Source organism: Lithobates pipiens, unplaced genomic scaffold (genome assembly GCF_037356315.1).
Source record: "Lithobates pipiens isolate NorthernLeopardFrog02 unplaced genomic scaffold, aLitPip1_a1.2 Scaffold_19, whole genome shotgun sequence".
Lineage (NCBI taxonomy): Eukaryota > Metazoa > Chordata > Amphibia > Anura > Ranidae > Lithobates > Lithobates pipiens.
In genome coordinates this window covers 51,537,297-51,556,378 of record NW_027507764.1, presented here as the reverse complement: position 1 = coordinate 51,556,378, position 19,082 = coordinate 51,537,297, and the positions used below count along the sequence as shown (strand labels likewise).

At 45.8% G+C, this 19,082-nt stretch overlaps 1 protein-coding gene across 4 annotated transcripts in view; it reads right to left on the bottom strand.

The window, feature by feature from the left end:
• ICA1 (islet cell autoantigen 1) overlaps positions 1 to 17,981 on the bottom strand; it is a 105,840-nt gene extending 87,859 nt beyond the window's left edge. The window contains exon 1 of one of the 4 annotated variants that reach the window (XM_077490729.1): positions 17,842 to 17,981. The gene's annotated coding sequence lies outside the window, so the exon portion shown is untranslated. Of the gene's footprint in view, positions 1 to 13,514; positions 13,731 to 17,841 lie in introns of those variants that run through there. The other 3 variants (XM_077490727.1, XM_077490726.1, XM_077490728.1) reach the window with 3 other exon arrangements.
• Positions 17,982 to 19,082: the final 1,101 nt, after the last annotated feature.

Here is a 19,082-nt window from a genome sequence, read left to right as displayed (position 1 = left end):
CACGTGGTAAGGGGCCGGGACCGGCCCCTTACTGGGATCGGTGATCACCCCAGTCTCGGTGACTCTGATCACAGCACATTCTGTGCACGCCCTGTAGGCACAGGGGAGGCCGTTGTATGACCGCCTCCCGGGAATTCACATCCGCGCTGTGGCAGTCAATTGGCCGTCATTTGGCCATAGTGCGGATGTCAAGTGGTTAAAGGATGAACTCCCTTTTTAAAATAAATAAATAAAATAAATAGGAAGAAGTTAGGCTGCTTTCACACCGAGGTGCTTTACAGTCGCTATAACACTAAAAATATAAAAATAGCGCCTGCAAAGAGCCTCTCCTGACGCAAAAAAATAAATAAAAAAGTCCTGCAAGCTTCATCTTTAAGGCGCTGTAGGAGCGGTGTATACACCGTCCTTACCCATTGAAGTCAATGAGCAGCGGCACCAAAGTGTCAGCAAAGGGGTGCTTTTAACCCTTTTTCGGCTGTTAGCGGGGGTCAAAAGCGCTCCGCTAGCAGCCGTGAAAAATACGGTAAATCGCGCTAAAAATAGCACCGCTTTGCCGCCAACGCCCCGAAGTGAAAGTAGCCCAAATGCACATTTTTTTTTTTTTGCAGGTAAAAAAAACGTGCATTCACCATTTTTTTTCTCAGGAGCCCAGAAAGCATTGCACCGGGGATCAGCAGATTGCTGGCACCATGCAGGACTCCTGCAGGCTGTCAGCCCATACATCGTACAGGCAGGCAGTTTTACATCTACTGGAAGAATCAATTAACTACCATAGCGCTTGACAGCACCGTGGTAGCTCATTGAGAACTACATACTGACAGCCACAAAGGATGTGGGTAGTAATTCATTCACTCACGGCCGCACGCTTTTCAAAAAGTGAAAGCTGGTATGGGGAACTTCTCCCTGTTCTGCTGTCACACCAGATACTCGGATTCCTGAGTAGGAGCTGGAACATGTTACACCCTATAAAACAGGTGGAACGTGTTCCCAAAGGTGAACTTATCCTTAAATCAATGGGTTTAGTTCCGCTTCAAACTTCCATTTCAAATCAGCTGCATACATTCCAGGAGCACCGTGTGCAAAATGTAAATGATGCTTTGTCCTGAGAGGTTTAGGTGAGACCATGTCGTCACTATGGGGGGTGCAGGGGGGGGCCGTGTAATGTAAAAAGGGTTCTGCTACATTTTACCTGCAGTTATAGCTGCAGTTCTACAGATTTCTATGAGGTTGCATGTTTTTTTTCTGCAATTTCTGAAAGCGCACCAAAAGCTGCATCTTGGGTGCACTTTTTCCACGCCATGTGTAGCGGCGGGCTCCTAAAGAGCACGCGCCGTGTGTTTTTCCAAAGTTAAACTCTACCCAAATTGCAGTTAGGTTTGGGTCCATTTGTCTTAATTTGACTTCTGTATCAGTCTGACTGGACTGCGAGATGTTCAGCCTGGCCGCTGAAGTTACTCTCTTTTGGAGCCAGGTCACTGGGAGTGGGCCTCTCGCTGTGCTTTCTGGGAGAGGGTATTTAAGATGCGGACGTCACGTGGTTCGGGGTTCCGGTCCAGTATGCTGTGCTGATTACATGGTCCTGGTCCTCCTGACCAGCCCCCAGGAAGGCTATGGTCTGGGGTGCGGATCCACCCGACTTTAATGCCTCAGGGCTGGCTAGCCCAAGGCAAGGAAACTAAAGGAGGATTCCGAGGTGGTTGGGTGCCGTCTCCGGTTCGGGAGAGACCCAGTGTACTTTGAGCATTCCAGGGGAGGACTCCTTAGAAGAACACCACACACGGGTTGGTTTTCTTAACAAGAGCCTGTAAGGGCTGAAGTTACAGAGAGAATCCGGTCTTGTGAATATCGCCAAGCTGGCTGAGAGATCCAGGTATCCTACAAGTGTCCTACAGCTTAGTTTCTCTACGTTTTCTTCAACAACGTCTGTGACAAAGACTTTGTTCCTGAGTAAGCACTAAGTTGGTTGCTAGGCCTTGTGAGAGAGGGACTGTCCAACCTGAGTGATCATCCAGTTGCGAATGGCTATTCTCTGGATGCAGTCAAAGTAAGCAAGTTCTTGAACTTTGACGTGAGAGTACCTGAACTTACTTTTTCAACCCTCTGATCCCAAGTTGAAAGACTGTTCAATGGTTTGAGTTTTTGCAAATAAAATCCATTCAAGTGGATCTATCATCAGTCTCAAGTTACTGGGCCATTTACCACGGGACATCCCCTGGACATGAAACAAGGAGAACGGAAGGTAACGGTAAGCACAAAAATAACCAGCAGCTCCTTCGGGGGTTAGTGCTACATACACCCACACACACACCCATACATACATACATACATACATATAAAAAAAAACATTGGCAAGAAGTTAAAACAGTAGTAAACCGCATCCAAATAAATGGGTCCCGGGCAGTTTAAGTCATAATGTGCTAGTATGTATCGCATACTAGCACATTATGACAGACTTGCTTGAAAACAGAGCGATCCAGCGGTGCGCTGTCAGAAGAGGCTTCCATCTGCACCTGTCTTCTTTCTGGGTTTGCAGACTTCGGCTATCTGATTGGCCGAGACAGTGATGACATCAGGCATGTATGTGGGAGTTGCTGTTTATGGCACAGCTTTGAAGGAACGGTACGGGTATGCGTTTCCTTGAGAGCATGCGCCTGTGACGTCACCGGCTGCAATTATAGTAAATATTTCCTAAACGGCACATGTTTAGGAGATATTTACAGTACCTATTAGGTAGGCCTTATTATAGGCTTACTTGTAGGTAAAAATCCTACATGGGAGTTTACTCCCACTTTAACCAGATGGGGCCCTTCCCACTGGCCCCATCTGCCCATGCCCACTGTTCGTTGTGACACATGTAGCAGAACTGCTTTCCAGCTGTATCCTGGGGTGGCTCACATCACTCTGCTTTAGAATTTTTAACTGTAAAGCAGGGCAATTGACTTGTTATGGATATTGTCAGTGTATATAGCTTTTATACTGTATACTGTTTAACCCCTTCGTGACCAATGTAAAACACAGTTTTGCAACTTTGGCATGTGTTAGTAAAACTGTACATACTACTTCCATGTATCCAGGTGGATTATACCACATTTTTTCAGGACACATTAGGCTTTCATTTGGTGGTATATGGGAACTACGGATCTATTTTTATTATGAAAGTAAAACTGGCACAAAAAAAAAAAAAATGTAGCTGTATATTTCTCACTATTACCATGACCTACAACCAAAGAACAACCCAAAATGAATTCTCCTAATCCCGATGATCGCTGGGATATGAAATAAGTGTGTGTTATTTGGCATCTGTAGCTGCAGTAGAGCCCAAAGACTATAGTGTACATTTTTCTGGGTTTAAAAACAAAAAAAGATTTTACCTAACACACATTGACACTGATAATAAAACGAAAAATAAATAAATAAAAAAAGTGTTTTATTCAAATCCTACTTAAAACACATTGACCATGACCTTTGACCTTACCCTTGGCTCTAACCCTGACCTACCTATTTTATATATATTTTTGACTTTTACTTTTTTACTTTTCTAGCAAGGAGAAAAAAAAAAAAGTTACCATTATATAACGTATCCTGTATGTATACCATGTATCATATATCTTCTATGTATCATAATGTATAAACATGTAGTATAAAATGTATCTTGTATGTAGTATAGACTGTATCCTATATGTATACCATGCATCACATAATATAGCTTCTATGTATCATAATGTACCCTGTAAGTATAAGCATGCATTATATACTGTATCCTGCATGTATACAATGTATCAGACATACTGCATCTTGTATTTAATACAATATATCTTTTTTATCCATTCAAGAGGGAGGGGGGGGGGGGGGGACAAAAAATAAATAAATAACACAAAACAAAAACAGCAAATCAAACAAAAAACAAACAAACAAAAAAAACAAACAAACAGGGAAGGGCTGTACAGTGAGTGATTACTGTTATAGCCAATCAGAGGCTGTGATTGGGATCTGGCCCTCCCACCTCCCCATTGTTAGGAGGAGACCCCAAGCTGTTGGCGACAGCTCAGTTCTGTGCTGGGAGCATGCTGCGCTGCGCACTCTCAGCACCAACACAGTAGCGCAAATATGTGGTCCCCTGGATAGTGACTTCAACGAGGCCACATGTGCATACTCTCGGCAGGTAGGTGCCCAGTATAGATTGCCTTTACAATGCATCCGTTAACATGCGTGTTGTGTTTTTTTTTTTTATTCGTTGGCATGCATTTTACATGTGTTGTGTTTGTTTTTCATTTATCTTACAGTGCTTTGTGTTTATGTGCATTTGAACCCGATGCATCGCACAGCACTGAAAAAACAAAACAAAAAAAAAAAAAAAAACTTTTCAGCCCTAGGCAAAATACAATACAGGGCTGATGTCAACTGCATTCATAGGGAAACATTTTTTTGGATGCCATGCATTGGGCACTCACAAATGCCCCCCCCGAGTGCACCAGGTGTGAATGAACCCCCCAAAAAAATAAAAGTACTCTGTCAGTAAACTTTCCAGGTCTTGTCAATAAAAAAAAAGAAGCAGGCTATTGGCAGCACTGGTGCGCTCTATGCAGAGGTCTGACACGCCCCCTTGCTGAGTTAGCTCTCCAATCATCAGAGCTCACCGTTCCTGCTGGATAGTTCTAACTTTAACTCAGCAGGGGCGGGTGTTGGAACTCTGCAGGGAGACCACTGCTTCCACATAGAGAGTAAGGGTCCTTCTGTGTGGCTGGCAGGGGACAGGCTTTTCTACTCAGGCTGTGGCGGCTTTCTGAATACTATATTACTTTACGCCCTTTTATTTTGCTGCACCTGGAATGTATTTCGTTGATTTAAACTGCAAAGTAAGCCCCCCGTTCATATTGGCGCGATTTGACACCATCCCAATCAGTGCAACGTCAACTTTGCGGCGCCACACCGCTTTACAAAAGTAGTTCCTGCACTACTTTTGGGGGCAACTTCAATAGACATCTGTGCATGAACCTGCACAGATGTCTTAAGTCGCAACCGAAGTTGGACTGAAATGCGGCTTTGAAATCATGTGAGTTCATTTAGCCATGCCATTTCAAAGCAAAGTTCCATGTGAACAAGGGATGAAGGTAATCTTTACAGGTGTATAAAAAGCACATCACGTATGTAGGGAACCTGAAGTCTGCCCTCAGGCTGGCCTTTCATATAAGCAAGCAGTTGGACTGCGCATGCACAATCTGTTAAGCAAGTTTTCCCCTCTGGGCTCTAAAGAGCTGAACAAACCGACAAAGATGTACAAAATCCTTGTCACCCAGAGCAAGCAAAGTGCAGTCTACCCACATCAGTCCAGCGAAGAGAGATCGGGATTATTATAATTATATATACAGTATCTCGCAAAAGTGAGTACACCCCTCACATTTTTGTAAATATTTTATTTCATCTTTTCATGTGACAACACTGAAGAAATGACACTTTGCTACAATGTACAGTAGTGAGTGTACAGCTTGTATAACAGTGTAATATTTGCTGTCCCCTCAAAATAACTCAACACACAGCCATTAATGTCTAAACCGCTGGCAACAAAAGTGAGTACACCCCTAAGTGAAAATATGCAAAATTGGACCCTCACTCTCTCATACTGGTCACTGGAAGTTCAACATGGCACCTCATGGCAAAGAACTCTCTGAGGATCTGAAAAAAGAATTGTTGCTCTACATAAAGATGGCCTAGACTATAAGAAGATTGCCAAGACCCTGAAACTGAGCTGCAGCACAGCGGCCAAGACCATACAGCGATATAACAGGACAGGTTCCACTCAGAACAGATCTCGCCATGGTCGACCAAGGATGTTGAGGTCACATGCTCAGTGTCATATTCAGAGGTTGTCTTTGGGAAATAGACGTATGAGGGCTGCCAGCATTGCTGCAGAGGTTGAAGGGGTGGGGGGTCAGCCTGTCAGTGCTCAGACCATACGCTGCACACTGTATCAAATTGGTCTGCATGGCTGTTGTCCCAGAAGGAAGCCTCTTCTAAAGATGATGCACAAAAAAGCCTGCAAACAGTTTGCTGAAGACAAGCAGGCTAAGGACATGGATTACTGGAACCACATCCTGTGGTCTGATGAGAAGAAGATAAACTTATTTGGTTCAGATGGTGTCAAGCGTGTGTGGGGACAACCAGGTGAGGAGTACAAAGATAAGTGAGTGGTGGTGGCAGAATCATGTTGATGGGAAGATGGATGGAGCCAAATTCAGGGCAATATTAGAATAAAACCTGTTAGAGTCTACAAAAGACTTGAGACTGGGATGGAGATTCATCGTCCAGTAGGACAACGACCCTAAACATACAGCCAGAGCTACAATGGAATGGTTTAGATCAAACCATATTCATGTGTTAGAATGGTCCAGTCAAAGTCCAGACCTAAATCCAATTGAGAATCTGTGGCAAGACTTGAAAATTGCTGTTCTGGCTCTCTCCATTGAGTCCAGTGGCGGCTGGTGCTCAAAATTTTTGGGGGGTGCAAACAAACAGAAAAATTCTCAGAAAAATCCCCATCAATTGCAGCCACTGTGCCCCCCAAACGCTCCCATTGTGCCCCCCCCCCGCCGGGAACTTACCCTTAGTGGGGCAGTGGGTGACAGCAGCGAGCGATGTCCTTGATGTATTCTTCTCCCATCCTCTCTTATGATTGGACGCCTGATTGGCTGAAACAGGCACTGTGATTGGATGCCAGGTAACAGACGCGAGCGCCTTACTGGCAAAGATGTAGTTTTGTGTTAGGAAAGTGAATATTCATTCACAAAAGGTGAACTTAAAGAGGAGTTCCCCTTAAAAAAAAAAAAATACTGCAGCTGCTGACTTTTAATAATCGGACACTTACCTGTCCCAGAGTCCAGCGATGCGGGGGAAAAAAGCCCCCGCTCGTTCCCCTCTCCGTTCGGCGGCGCCAGCATTCTAACTGTGGGCACCCACTGCGCATGCGCGGCGCCACGCGCCGCGATTGGGCGCGCAGTCATCTGGGACCTGTCCCAGATGACTGACAGGAGGGAGGGGGCAGAGCTGAGCCCTTCCTGCGCCGAGGGGAAGTGATGTCACAAGCTCAGGCACTGAAGGAGGCAGACTATGAGGGACACCCTAGCAACAGGCATTTAGAGGAGAGTTTAAAAAAAAAAACACATTTGGATTTTTTTTTTTTTTTTTTTAGGAATTTTAATGAATTTTTTCTGTGGAACACCACTTTAAGTAGTGGACATTTATGGATTATTTTTAGAGTAGAAAGATAGCCTTACAGGTCCAATTACACCAGATGCGGTGGGAATGCGTTCACGCTGGGGTCGTGACGAAACGTCACTTCCGTTACAAGATTTGACAGGTCGTCTAATCTGACGGAACACACCCTACATCATCCACCCTCAGCTGGTCAACTCCTTCCTGTGTCATGACCTAAAGTCTGTCCAAGAAGTAAGGCAGAAGTAATCAAGCAGTGTGTTTAAAGTGGAGTTCCACCCAAAAGTAACTTCCGGTTTAAGCACTCCTCGCCCCCTTACATGCCACATTTGGCATGTCATTTTTTTCAGGAAGGAGTGGGTGCTTAGTTTTGAAGGGGACTTCCTGTCCCACTTCCTGGTTCCTGCTACAGACCGCCTAGTAGGGTTGCCACCTTTTCTTCAAGCCAAACCCAAACACTTTAGCGGCACAGGGCACATTTGTTTTCGTAGTATACACAATAGGGTTATAAAAGACATGGGACACCTATGGGTGCCCCAAAGAGCAAACAGTGGGTGTGGCCAAACTGCTCTTTCTGATATCATGCCCCCCCCCCCCCCCAGTGATGGCAAACCTGCCCCCAGACAGCGGCCCGCAGCTCCCGAATGGCAACAGATTCTTGTGTGACTACAGTGGAGCCTTGGTTAATGAGTAATGCGGTTAACAAGCGGTTTGAAAGACTTTCTTTTTTAAAATTCTGACTCGGCAGAAGCAGAATTCAAGCTAATGGGGTGTGTAGTACCACATTTGGCCAGAGGTGCAGGGGGCACCGGTGACACTTGGAACTGTTTGGAGCCATTTGGAAATACACAGAAACACTCGGAAATACTCAGTTCCTGAGTGTTTCCGAGGCTTTCCCAGTTCAGCCGAGCTGGCCCCGATTATTTCTGGCGCCCCCCCCCCACCTCTGGCCATATGCGGTATTGCATGCAATAGAAGTCAATGCGGAACTAATTATCTTTGTTTACATTAACTTCTATGGGGAAACTCGCTTTGATATGAGAGTGCTTTGAAATATAAGCATTCTCCTGGAGCGGGTTATGCTCGTAATCCAAGGTTCCACTGTATCTCAGTTACTTGAGGAGCCAAAGCCCAGTCTATATAATGTGTCCGGGTTTCAGGCAGACTGAAACCCGGACACAAGATTCCAAACCCGAACTGTCCGGGTGAATCCTGGACAGGTGGCAACCCTACCGCCTAGGCCTTCTCTCCTCTAAAGCAGCCCCTTCCTCTTGCCAATCTTCTGGGACACGTGACAGGTCCCAGAAGATTGCCTGACCACTGGGGGAGCGCAGCGTGACTCGCGCATGCGCAGTGTGCACCCAGCCGTTGAAGCCATAAGCTGTCACGGCTGGGTGCCCACAGTATCAATGGAGGCGCCGAGGAAAGGAGGGGGAGAGAAGTGGGGCTCCATGCGGCCGCATCGCTGGACCGTGGAACAGGTAAGTGTCTGTTTATTAAAAGTCAGCAGCTAAACTTTTGGTAGCTGCTGACTTTTAATAAAAAAATAAATAAAAAAAAGACAGGAACTCCGCTTTAAACAGCTACGAAGAAAGTGAGGTAATCTTGTGTAGACTAAACGGAAAGCCATTTTATTTTTGCAAAATAAGTACATTATTGATATATTAGGGGAGCTAGAATTTAGAAAAAAAAAAAAAAAAGTAAACAAAGGTGAGTTTAGCCATTAAGTAGTGAACATTTATGGATTATTTATGGAGTAGAAGGATGGCCTTACAGGTCCAATTACACCAGATGTGGTGAGACTGCATTGGACAACTATTCCATCACAATCCCACCGCACCCCAGACTTGCCATGTCTTCAGTGTGGCCAGTTCACACCACTGCACTGCGTTGGTGTGCGCTGAAAATAAAAAATAAAAAAATAAAATACTGCGTGCAGTTAATCATTTTTTCCAGCGTAACGCATTCACCACACGATGTCCAATAGAACTTTATGAAATGTCACTATGGGGTTGATTTACTAAAACTAGAGAGTGCAAAATCTGGTGCAACTGTCCATGGTAGCCAATCAGCTTCTAAGCCCCCCCCCCCCCCCCCCGTTTAAATTGACAGCGGCTTCGAAATCGTGTGACTTCACCTGAAATCACACAATTTCAAAGCCGCATGTCAGTGCGACTTGGAAGACATCTGTGCAGCTTCACGCACCGATATCTATGCAAGTCGCTCCCAAAATTGCCAAAAGTAGGGCAGGTCAAATCGCATGACAAGTCGCAGCCTATTGCTGGCAATCGCACTGTTAACCACTTCCCACCCGGCCAATGCACATATACGGCCGGGTGGGAGCCGTCTACTCCTGATAGGACATTCAGGAACGTCCATCAGGAGGAGCGGGATCGCGCGCGTGCCCGCGCAGCGGCGCGATCCCGATGCGCCCGAGTCACCCGGACACGGCGCATCTCAGATCGGCAGGAGGGCTCTGTGATTGGCCTTCCTGATCACATGACGGCCGTGTCCAATCACGGCCGTCATGTGATGTAAACAAACAGCCGGTTGCTAGGCAATCGGCTCCTCCTCTCCTCACACAGAAGTCATCGCTGAGGAGAGGAGAGCAGATCGCTGCAGCCGGCTGATGATCAGTGAGTATGAGCTGTTTTTTACAGCTTTTTACTCACTGATCACTAGTCTAGTGTACACACAAATCACCACACAGTGTAAACACACCACACAGTATAAACACAATGTCCCCACACATGTCCCCAAATAATAAAAACACATGTCACTAATAATAAAAACATGTCCCCCACATATGTCCCACTAAAATCACATGTCCCAATGATTATCTGCACACATATGTACGTGATCACCTGCACACATATGTACATGATCATTTGCGTACATATGTCCGTGATCACACAAACCAATTATTATACACTTAACGGAATTTTATTTACCAAAAACATGTAGCAGAATACATTTTGGCTTAAATTTATGACAAAATTTGATTTTATTGGATTTCTTTTCAAATAGAAAATATTGTTTTTTTTTCCAAATTTCCGCTATTTTTGCGCTTGTATCGCAAAAAAAAAAAAAACGGAGTCGTGAATAAATAACACCAAAATAAAGCTCTATTTGTGCGAACAAAATGATAACAATTGAATTTGGGTACAGTGTAGCATGACCGTGCAATTGTCACTGAAAGCGCTAGAGCGCTGAAAGCTGAAAATTGGGCTGGGAAGGAAGGGGGCGAAAGTGCTGCACCGATCTGAACAGTGCGATTGCCAGCACTAGGCTACGACTTGTCTTGCGATTTCACCTGTCAAATCGCATGACAAGTCATTCCAATGTAAACAGGAGGTATCTATATGTAGATAGAGATATCTATACATACGTGTGTGTGTGTGTGTGTGTGTATATCCATCTATCTATAACACACGCACACGTGCTAAATCACATACCTGTACGCGATTGTGCACACGTGCACGCCGCTGGCGAACTGCTTCCCCTGCGATTGGCTCCCGCTGTGCCCAATCAGCAGGTCCAGTGGACGCAATGTCCGCTGGGACCCGCGAAATCATTTGGGGCACAGGCTGAACAGCGGTCTGTGATAAGGGAAGGTTGTGATCCTGTGTTCCTACAAAGCAGGAACATGAATCTCTGCCTTTGTCATAGTACAAGCACCTCCGCCATACAGTTAGCAAGCACTACCTTGGAGCACGGTAAACCCTTTGATTGACCACTGATGTTAACTCCTTCCCTGGCAGTGTCATTAGTACAGTGACAGTGCATATTTTTAGCACTGATCACAGCATTGGTGTCACTGGTCCCCACAAAAGTGTAACTCGGTGCCGGTTCACACTAATGCGATGCCAGACATCACATGTAATTCGCAGCGCACTGCTGTTCACATTACATGCGATGTCTGTGCGGGTGCGATGTCAGCCATACGGATAGTATGGCTGATATCGCACTGCATTCGGTCCAAACACGCACAGGACCCTTTTTTCTGTTCGGACCAGAATCGGATCGCATGTGTGTTCACACATATGCGATCCGATTCATGTCCGAACTGTCAGTTCGCAGTGCGATATGCAAGCTGAAATGGGGGTGTCGTTAACATATAATGACACTCCCCATCAGATCGCATATGGCAGTGTGAACTGCCGTGCGCGTCAAGTGCGATGCGGGAACCTGCAGTTGATTTGCAGGGTTCTCGCATCGCACTAGTGTGAACCGGCACTTAGTGTCTGATTTGTCCAATGCAATGTTGCAGTCCAGCTCTAAGTCGCTGATCTCCGCCAGTACTAGTAAAACAAAAAACAAAACAAAAAAAAACAATAATAAATTCCATAAATCTATCCCATTCATTCTGCAAACCAATCAATATACGCTTATTAGGATTTTTTTTAATCAAAAATATATAGTAGAATACAGATTGGCCTAAACTGATGAATACATTTGATATCTTTCCATCTTTTTTTATTGCAGAAAGTACATTTTAATTTTTTTATTTTTTTCAAAATTGTCGCTCTTTTTTTTATTTTATTTTTTTGCACTATAAAACAACCTGTAGAGGTGATTAAAGAAAAAAACGTTTTTTTTTGTGTGAAAAAAGGACATCAATTTTTTATTTGGGTACAGCATTGCACGACTGCGCAATTGTCAGTTAAAGTAAGGCAGTGCTGTATCGCAAAAAATGGCCTAGTCACAAGGGGGGGGGGGGGGTAAGTCTTCCAGAGGTCAAGTGGTTAAAGTAGATCTAAACTTCTCCTTCTCACAATGGGACCTTTAACATGTTAAAGTCAATTCAAAAGCATTTTCTTTAATCTGCAGGTTTCATTAAATACCGAGTGATCCCGCCATTGGGGGTCCTGGCATATCACTTCCTGTTATGGGGCAACAACGCTTTGCCTCCCAATTGTGCTCTTACGTTGTCACCCTGTCACAAGGACTAGATGGAGACATTACAAAAGGCATGCTCCAATGTTGTCTCCATCAGGAAACCCACCATGCACCATCCCTGAAGCTCATGCAAAGAGGCTGCAGGAGATCAGCAGTATGAAGGTGCAACACAGGATGCAATAAAAAGGTTAAAACCATTCTAATTAAAACAAACAGAAAACCGTTTATAATACACGGAGCAGTTAGCGTTTACATCTATTTTAGGCCTCATTCACATCTGCACTTTTGTTTTTGTGCGTTTTCGCACAATGGGCTGCCCTACGCGCAACAAACACACCAACAGAAACAACCACGCTTTTTTGTCTTTTTTTTACAGCAATACATAACGCACATTTGCCAACTGCATCCGGAGTGAGCGAGTGAGTGACTTGTACAGCGCTACCTATGCGAACTGAATCGCCTCAGGGAGCTTTCTTGCCACCAGAGTCCATCTGCGGCTTTTGCGTGGTCCTTTACCCCGTAAGGTCCTGACACGCTTACAAACACATACAACATTGACATACACATATTAAGGCCAATTTTCGACAAGGTCTAATTAACCTACCAGCATGTCTTTGGAGGGTGGGAGGAAACCGGAGTACCCGGAGGAAACCCACACAGGCACAGGGAGAACATGCAAACTCCAGGCAGATGGTGTCATGGTCAGGATTAGAACCAGTGCCATCAACACTTAGCCATCATTCACACGTGTGACGTTATGCGATTTGACAAATCGCATGACAAGTCGCACCCTATTGTTGGCAATGGAACTGTACAAATTGGTGACTTTGAGAAAAAAAAAAAAAAAAAAAAGGAAGGTTCCTGTACTTTTATTTGCGATTTCAGTTGCGACGTGCACGGGACATCTGGGCGTGAAGTCGCACAGACATCAGCCAAGTCGCACCGACCTCGCGGCTTTAAAAATCGCGCAAATTCAAAGCGAAGTCACGCGATTGCAAAGTCGGATTCCGTGTGAACGGAAGGCTTAAAATTGTGCGTTTTTTTTCATAATGTTTTGCACACGCATTCCCCCGGAACGCGCAGCTGAGAACGGGGCGATAATGCACAGCAATCAGCAAAAAGGAAAATAAAAAAATAGATAATGGGTTCAGATCACCAAAACGCAATCGTTTTATGCGAATGCTACACAAATACAAAATCACCTAGCTTTCTGATTGGTCGCCACAGGCTGTTGCACGCCGCCATCGCCTCAAGTGCTTATTAAATAAACCGGATACGATAACAAAACATCATATGATAAAATAAGAGCAGGTTGACTATTGGAAACCATAGCTCAGCCCATGCAATCATTCCCCTCCCCCCCCCCTTTTTTTTTGCAGGGGAAATCCCCCCCCTCCTTCGGTTACCTGGATCAGCTTGAATGAAGGGAAGCCACAGATGCACCAGCTGGGTATAGGGCAGCATTGAGGGGGGGGAGGGGACGTCACAGGAGATGGGGTAAGACAGCCATGCGAATGGTTCCTGATCGCAGGGAGGAAGCACAGCTGTGTATCCTGTGCAACGTCAGCTGTGCCTGGGATCTCTCCTCCTCTCCACCCCTCCTCTCAGCTAAAGCACACACACAGGAACCTGCTGCCCCAGTGCTACAGGATTCCCAGCAACCACACCAAACAGGCAGATCTGGGTGGAGTTGTCCTTTAACAATGGCTGTAGGCGGGGATACTGCACTCCCTACAGCCCATAAAAACAGCAGCTCCATCCTCCAGCCATAAAATAATTTATAAACCTCTGATAAGCTACTGGCAATCCACCACCCCACAACACACACAAAAAAAAAAGCATGGCGTGCAATGGATGAAGGCCGTAGACCGTTCCGGTGAGGGACCTTTGAAATCATTTTTGGATCTTGGGGAACCCCTGCTAAAACCCCCAAAAACTGGAGGTGAATCGAAAAAAATGTCCCTAATATAGTTGGCCGGTAGGAAGACTGTCCCTTCGTTAGGTGGCCGGTGGGAAGTATGCACCTTACATAGGTGGCCAGTAAGGAGATTGCCCCTTAGGTGGCCAGTAGACATGTGCGATTCGTTTCGTACAAATCGAACATTCATACGAAATTCCGGAAATTCGTATGAAATTCCGGAAATTCGTACGAATCCGAAATACGCATTTTTATGAATACAAATTCAGTACGAAACTTCGTTTAAGAATTTCGGATCCGAATTCATAACGAAAATTCGTAATTGTTACGAAAAGTTAACGAATCTAAAAGTTAAAACCCCAGGAAGTCAGCACAGCACAGGGATGGTGGGAACCCCTCATATTGATAAATTCATCATAACGAAAATTCATAATTGTTATGAAAAGTTAACAAACCTAAAAGTTAAAACCACAGGAAGTCAGCACCGCACAGGGATGGTGGGAACCCTATAGGAATTTCTATGCTTACGAATTTTATACGAAATAAGAAATTTCGTTAACGAATTTTGTAATTTCGGATCCAAATTAACAGAATTGTGACTGGTGTTTTGTTCACCAATCAGAGGAAGTCAGCACAGCACAGGGATGGTGGGAACCCCTCATAAAGGACACACAGCAGGTGTACAGACCTGGGAACTCAGCACAGGGATGGTGGGAACCCCTCATAATGGGCACAGCGGGTGTACACACAGACCTGGGAACTCAGCACAGGGATGGTGGGAACCCCTCATAATGGGCACAGCGGGTGTACACTCAGACCCAGGAACTCGGCACAGGGATGGTGGGAACCCCTCATAATGGACACAATGGGTGTACAGACCTGCGAACTCAGCACAGGGATGGTGGGAACCCCTCATAATGATAAATTCATCATAACTAATTTTTTTTACGCCGCCCATGTCTAGTGGCCAGTGCCAAGAATGTGTCTTAGGTGACCAGTTCAAAGAATGTGTTTTAGGTAGGTGGTCAGTAGGAAGATTGCTCCTTACATAGATGGCCAGTAGGATGATTGCTTCTTAGTTAGGTGGCCAGTGCGAAGAATGCCCCTTACATAGGTGACTAGTAGGATAATTGCCCCTTAGGTAGCCAGTGGGAAGAATGCCCCTTACATAGGTGACTAGTAGGATAATTGCCCCTTAGGTAGCCAGTGGGAAGAATGCCCCTTACATAGGTGACTAGTAGGATAATTGCCCCTTAGGTAGCCAGTGGGAAGAATGCCCTTTACATAGGTGGCCAGAGGGAAGATTACCCCTTAGTTAGGTGGCCAGTGGAAAGAAAGTCTCTTAGATAGGTGGCCAGTAGGAATATTTACCCTTACATAGGTGGCCAGTGAGAAGAATAACTCTTATGCCGCGTACACACGACCAGACTTAGGTCCGACAGACTTTCGACGGAGTTCTGACAGAGTTCTGACAGAATTCTGACGGACTTTCTGAATGAACGGACTTGGCCACACACAATTACACCAAAGTCCAACGGATTTGAACGTGATGATGTACGACCGGACTAGAATAAGGAAGTTCATAGCCAGTAGCCAATAGCTGCCCTCGCGTTGGTTTTTGTCCGTCGGACTAGCATACCCACGAGCGGATTTCTCAGTAGGAACTGGGTCCGGTGGAGTTCTGGCGGAAAAATTTGAAACATGTTCCATTTCTAAAGTCTGTCAGACTTTTGCAAATCAAAAGTCCGCTGCAGCCCACACACGATCGAATGGTCTGCCGGAATTGTTCCGTCGGACTTTTGATGTTGAAAAGTCTGGTCGTGTGTACGTGGCATTAGTTAGGTGGTCAGTGGGAATAATTCCCCTTACATAGGCAGCCAGTGGGAAGATTGCCCCTTACATAGGTGGCCCGTAGGAAGATTGCTCCCTAGTTAGGTGGTCAGTGGGAAGAATGCCCCTTATATAGGTGGCCAGTAGGAAGATTGTCCCTTACATGGGTGGCCAGTAGGAAGACCTTAGTTAGGTGGCCAATGGAAATAATGTCTCTTATGCCCCGTACACACGACCAGACTTTTCAACATCAAAAGTCTGACGGAATGATTCCGGCAGACTATTCGAACGTGTGTGGGCTGCAGCGGACTTTTGATTTGCAAAAGTCTGACAGACTTTAGAAATGGAACATGTTTCAAATTTTTCTGACAGAACTCTGCCGGACCCAGAAATCCGCTCGTGTGTGTGCTAGTCTGACGGACTAAAACCGACGCTAGGGCAGCTATTGGCTACTGGCTATGAACTTCCTTATTCTAGTCCAGTCATACGTCATCACGTTCGAATCCGTCGGACTTTGGTGTGATTGTGTGTGGCCAAGTCCGTTCATTCGGAAAGTCCGTCAGAACTCTGTCAGACCTCCGTCAGAACTCCGTCGAAAGTCTGCCGGACTTAAGTCCTGTCGTGTGTACGCGGCATTAGGTGGCCAGTAGGAAGATTTACCCTTACATAGGTGGCCAGTAGGATGATTTCCCTTTAGTTAGGTGGCCAGTAGGAAGATTGTCCCTTACATAGGTGGCCAGTAGGAAGATTGCCCCTTACATAGGTGGCAAGTAGGGTGATTGTCCCTTACATAGGTGGCCAGTGAGAAGATTGCCCCTTACATAGGTGGCCAGTAGGAAGATTGCCCCTTACATAGGTGGCCAGTAGGAAGATTGCCCCTTACATAGGTGGCAAGTAGGGTGATTGTCCCTTACATAGGTGGCCAGTGAGAAGCATACCTCTTAGTTAGGTGGTCAGGGGGAATAATTACCCTTACATAGGTGGCCAGTAGGAAGATTGCCCCCTAGTTAGGTGGCCAGTGGGAAGAATGCCCCTTACAAGGGTAGCCAGTAGGAAGCTTTCCCCTTACATTGGTGGCCAGTAGGAAAAATGCTTCTTACATAGGTGACCAGTAGGATGATTGCCCCTTAGGTTGCCAGTGGGAAGAATGCCCCTTACATAGGTGGTCAGTGGGAAGATTGCCCCTTACATAGGTGGCCAGTAGGAAGGTTGCCCCTTACATAGGTGGCCAGTAGGAAGGTTGCCCCCTAGTTAGGTGGCCAGTGGGAAGAATGCCCCTTACAAGGGTAGCCAGTAGGAAGCTTTCCCCTTACATAGGTGGCCAGTGGGAAAAATGCTTCTTACATAGGTGACCAGTAGGATGATTGCCCCTTAGGTTGCCAGTGGGAAGAATGCCCCTTACATAGGTGGTCAGTGGGAAGATTGCCCCTTACATAGGTGGCCAGTAGGAAGGTTGCCCCTTACATAGGTGGCCAGTAGGAAGGTTGCCCCTTACATCGGTGGCCAGTAGGAAGGTTGCCCCTTACATAGGTGGCCAGTGGGAAGTATGCTCCTTACATAGGTGACCAGTGGGAAGATTGCCCCTTACATAGGTAGCCAGTGGTGGTCAGAATGCCACTCTTACAAACAACGAAAAAAGATCCTTGGTGTTATGCTGCTGGCTCTGCCAAGTGGCGTTGGTCCTAGAATTATGCCAACACCATCAGGTGGGAGGTCAATCAGCCACAGCTCATGGAACACCTATCAACCTCTAGAGGAAGCATTCGATTCCACAGAACTCTGGTTGAGAATGGCTGGTCTACATCATCCTATATACAGGATTATGGAGATCACATACATTTCCTTCTCCTGTGCTGAAGACCCATGAAACCCCAAACTCTGTCCCTTTAATTCATGAGGGAATGGTGGCACCCCTTTGAAGAATACAATGTATCACTTGCAGAATGTTACAGCAAAGAGAATGATAAGAGATTTCTTCTTCCTACCCTGGTGGGGGGTCAGTGGTGCTCCTCCTCAGCAGGTGCAGGGATGTCTTCCTCCCCACCTGTGCAAACTGGTGTCAGGTAACCAGAAGTGGCCAGGTGTCACCGGTGATGTCACAGAGACTACAGCTCCCTCCCTCCCTCCACCAGGTTCCTGTGTAGTCACATGGCACTGAATGGCAGAAACGTCACTGACTACACAGAGAGGGATGGCTTGCATGTGCTCAGTGCAGGCGTATTGTTAGCCTACAGGGAGGGAATGGCCATTCACATGTATTCATGATATCTCCCGGCTGGTTAACCCCTTAAAGTGCCTCTAAACTCCAACTGGATGACATTTAGTTGGCGGAAGCACCGCGTACCATCAACAACTGTCACTGTTTTCCATTGTTCAATTCAAATACTGGTTTCTTCCTTTATTCCTTTGTTTTGCATCTCAGTGCTGCTGATCCTGATGCTGCTAATCTCCCCCAGCTTCTTTTCATGGACCATTAAGACTCCTACTAAAATGCTCTCATTAACCAGCTGGCAAAATCGCTGCCATTCTGCCCACGATCAGTGTTGCCAACCTCCCACAGCATTTTTTACTTACAAAACATGGAAAATGTACCGGCAGAACACATTTTTTTACTGGAACCGGGAAAAAATGACATTAACCACTTCCGGACCGCTCGCCGTCGTTGTACATCAGTGTCGCCCCCCGTCGTTATACGTCGGTACTTTGACATTGTTGTGGCAGCAGATAGCCGCCATAACCTCTATTTTCTGAAATAGCAAGTGGTCCGCTTTAAGATAAAAGTGGTCTCCGTGGCGGATTCGCCGCAAGATCACTTTTATCAGTGGCGAGAGAGGTGTCGATGTTTTACCAACGTTATAGTTTGTTATGTGCTGCGCAGCCCTTTATGTGTTATATACACTGTATGTTGTTTTGATTTTAACCATGTATTGCTACGCATCACCACACCAATGTTTGCTTATGGATGCATTTTAGTTATGCTATATACTCATGTATATGCTACCTGTATATATGTTATTGATTACTTAATACACATATGCAATACTACTTGTTTAATTTCATTTTTTCACCCCTACCAGTCCACTGCTTCATTCAAAGTCCCAATGTCCTTTTCTTCTTACCCGAATACGGGATGGAGGTGCATCTCTGATGTAACCTCATTTAAAATCCCAAGCGCCCCTTTGGGGCACCCCCTCCCCCTCTTTTTACTGAAGCGGTCGGTAGCAGC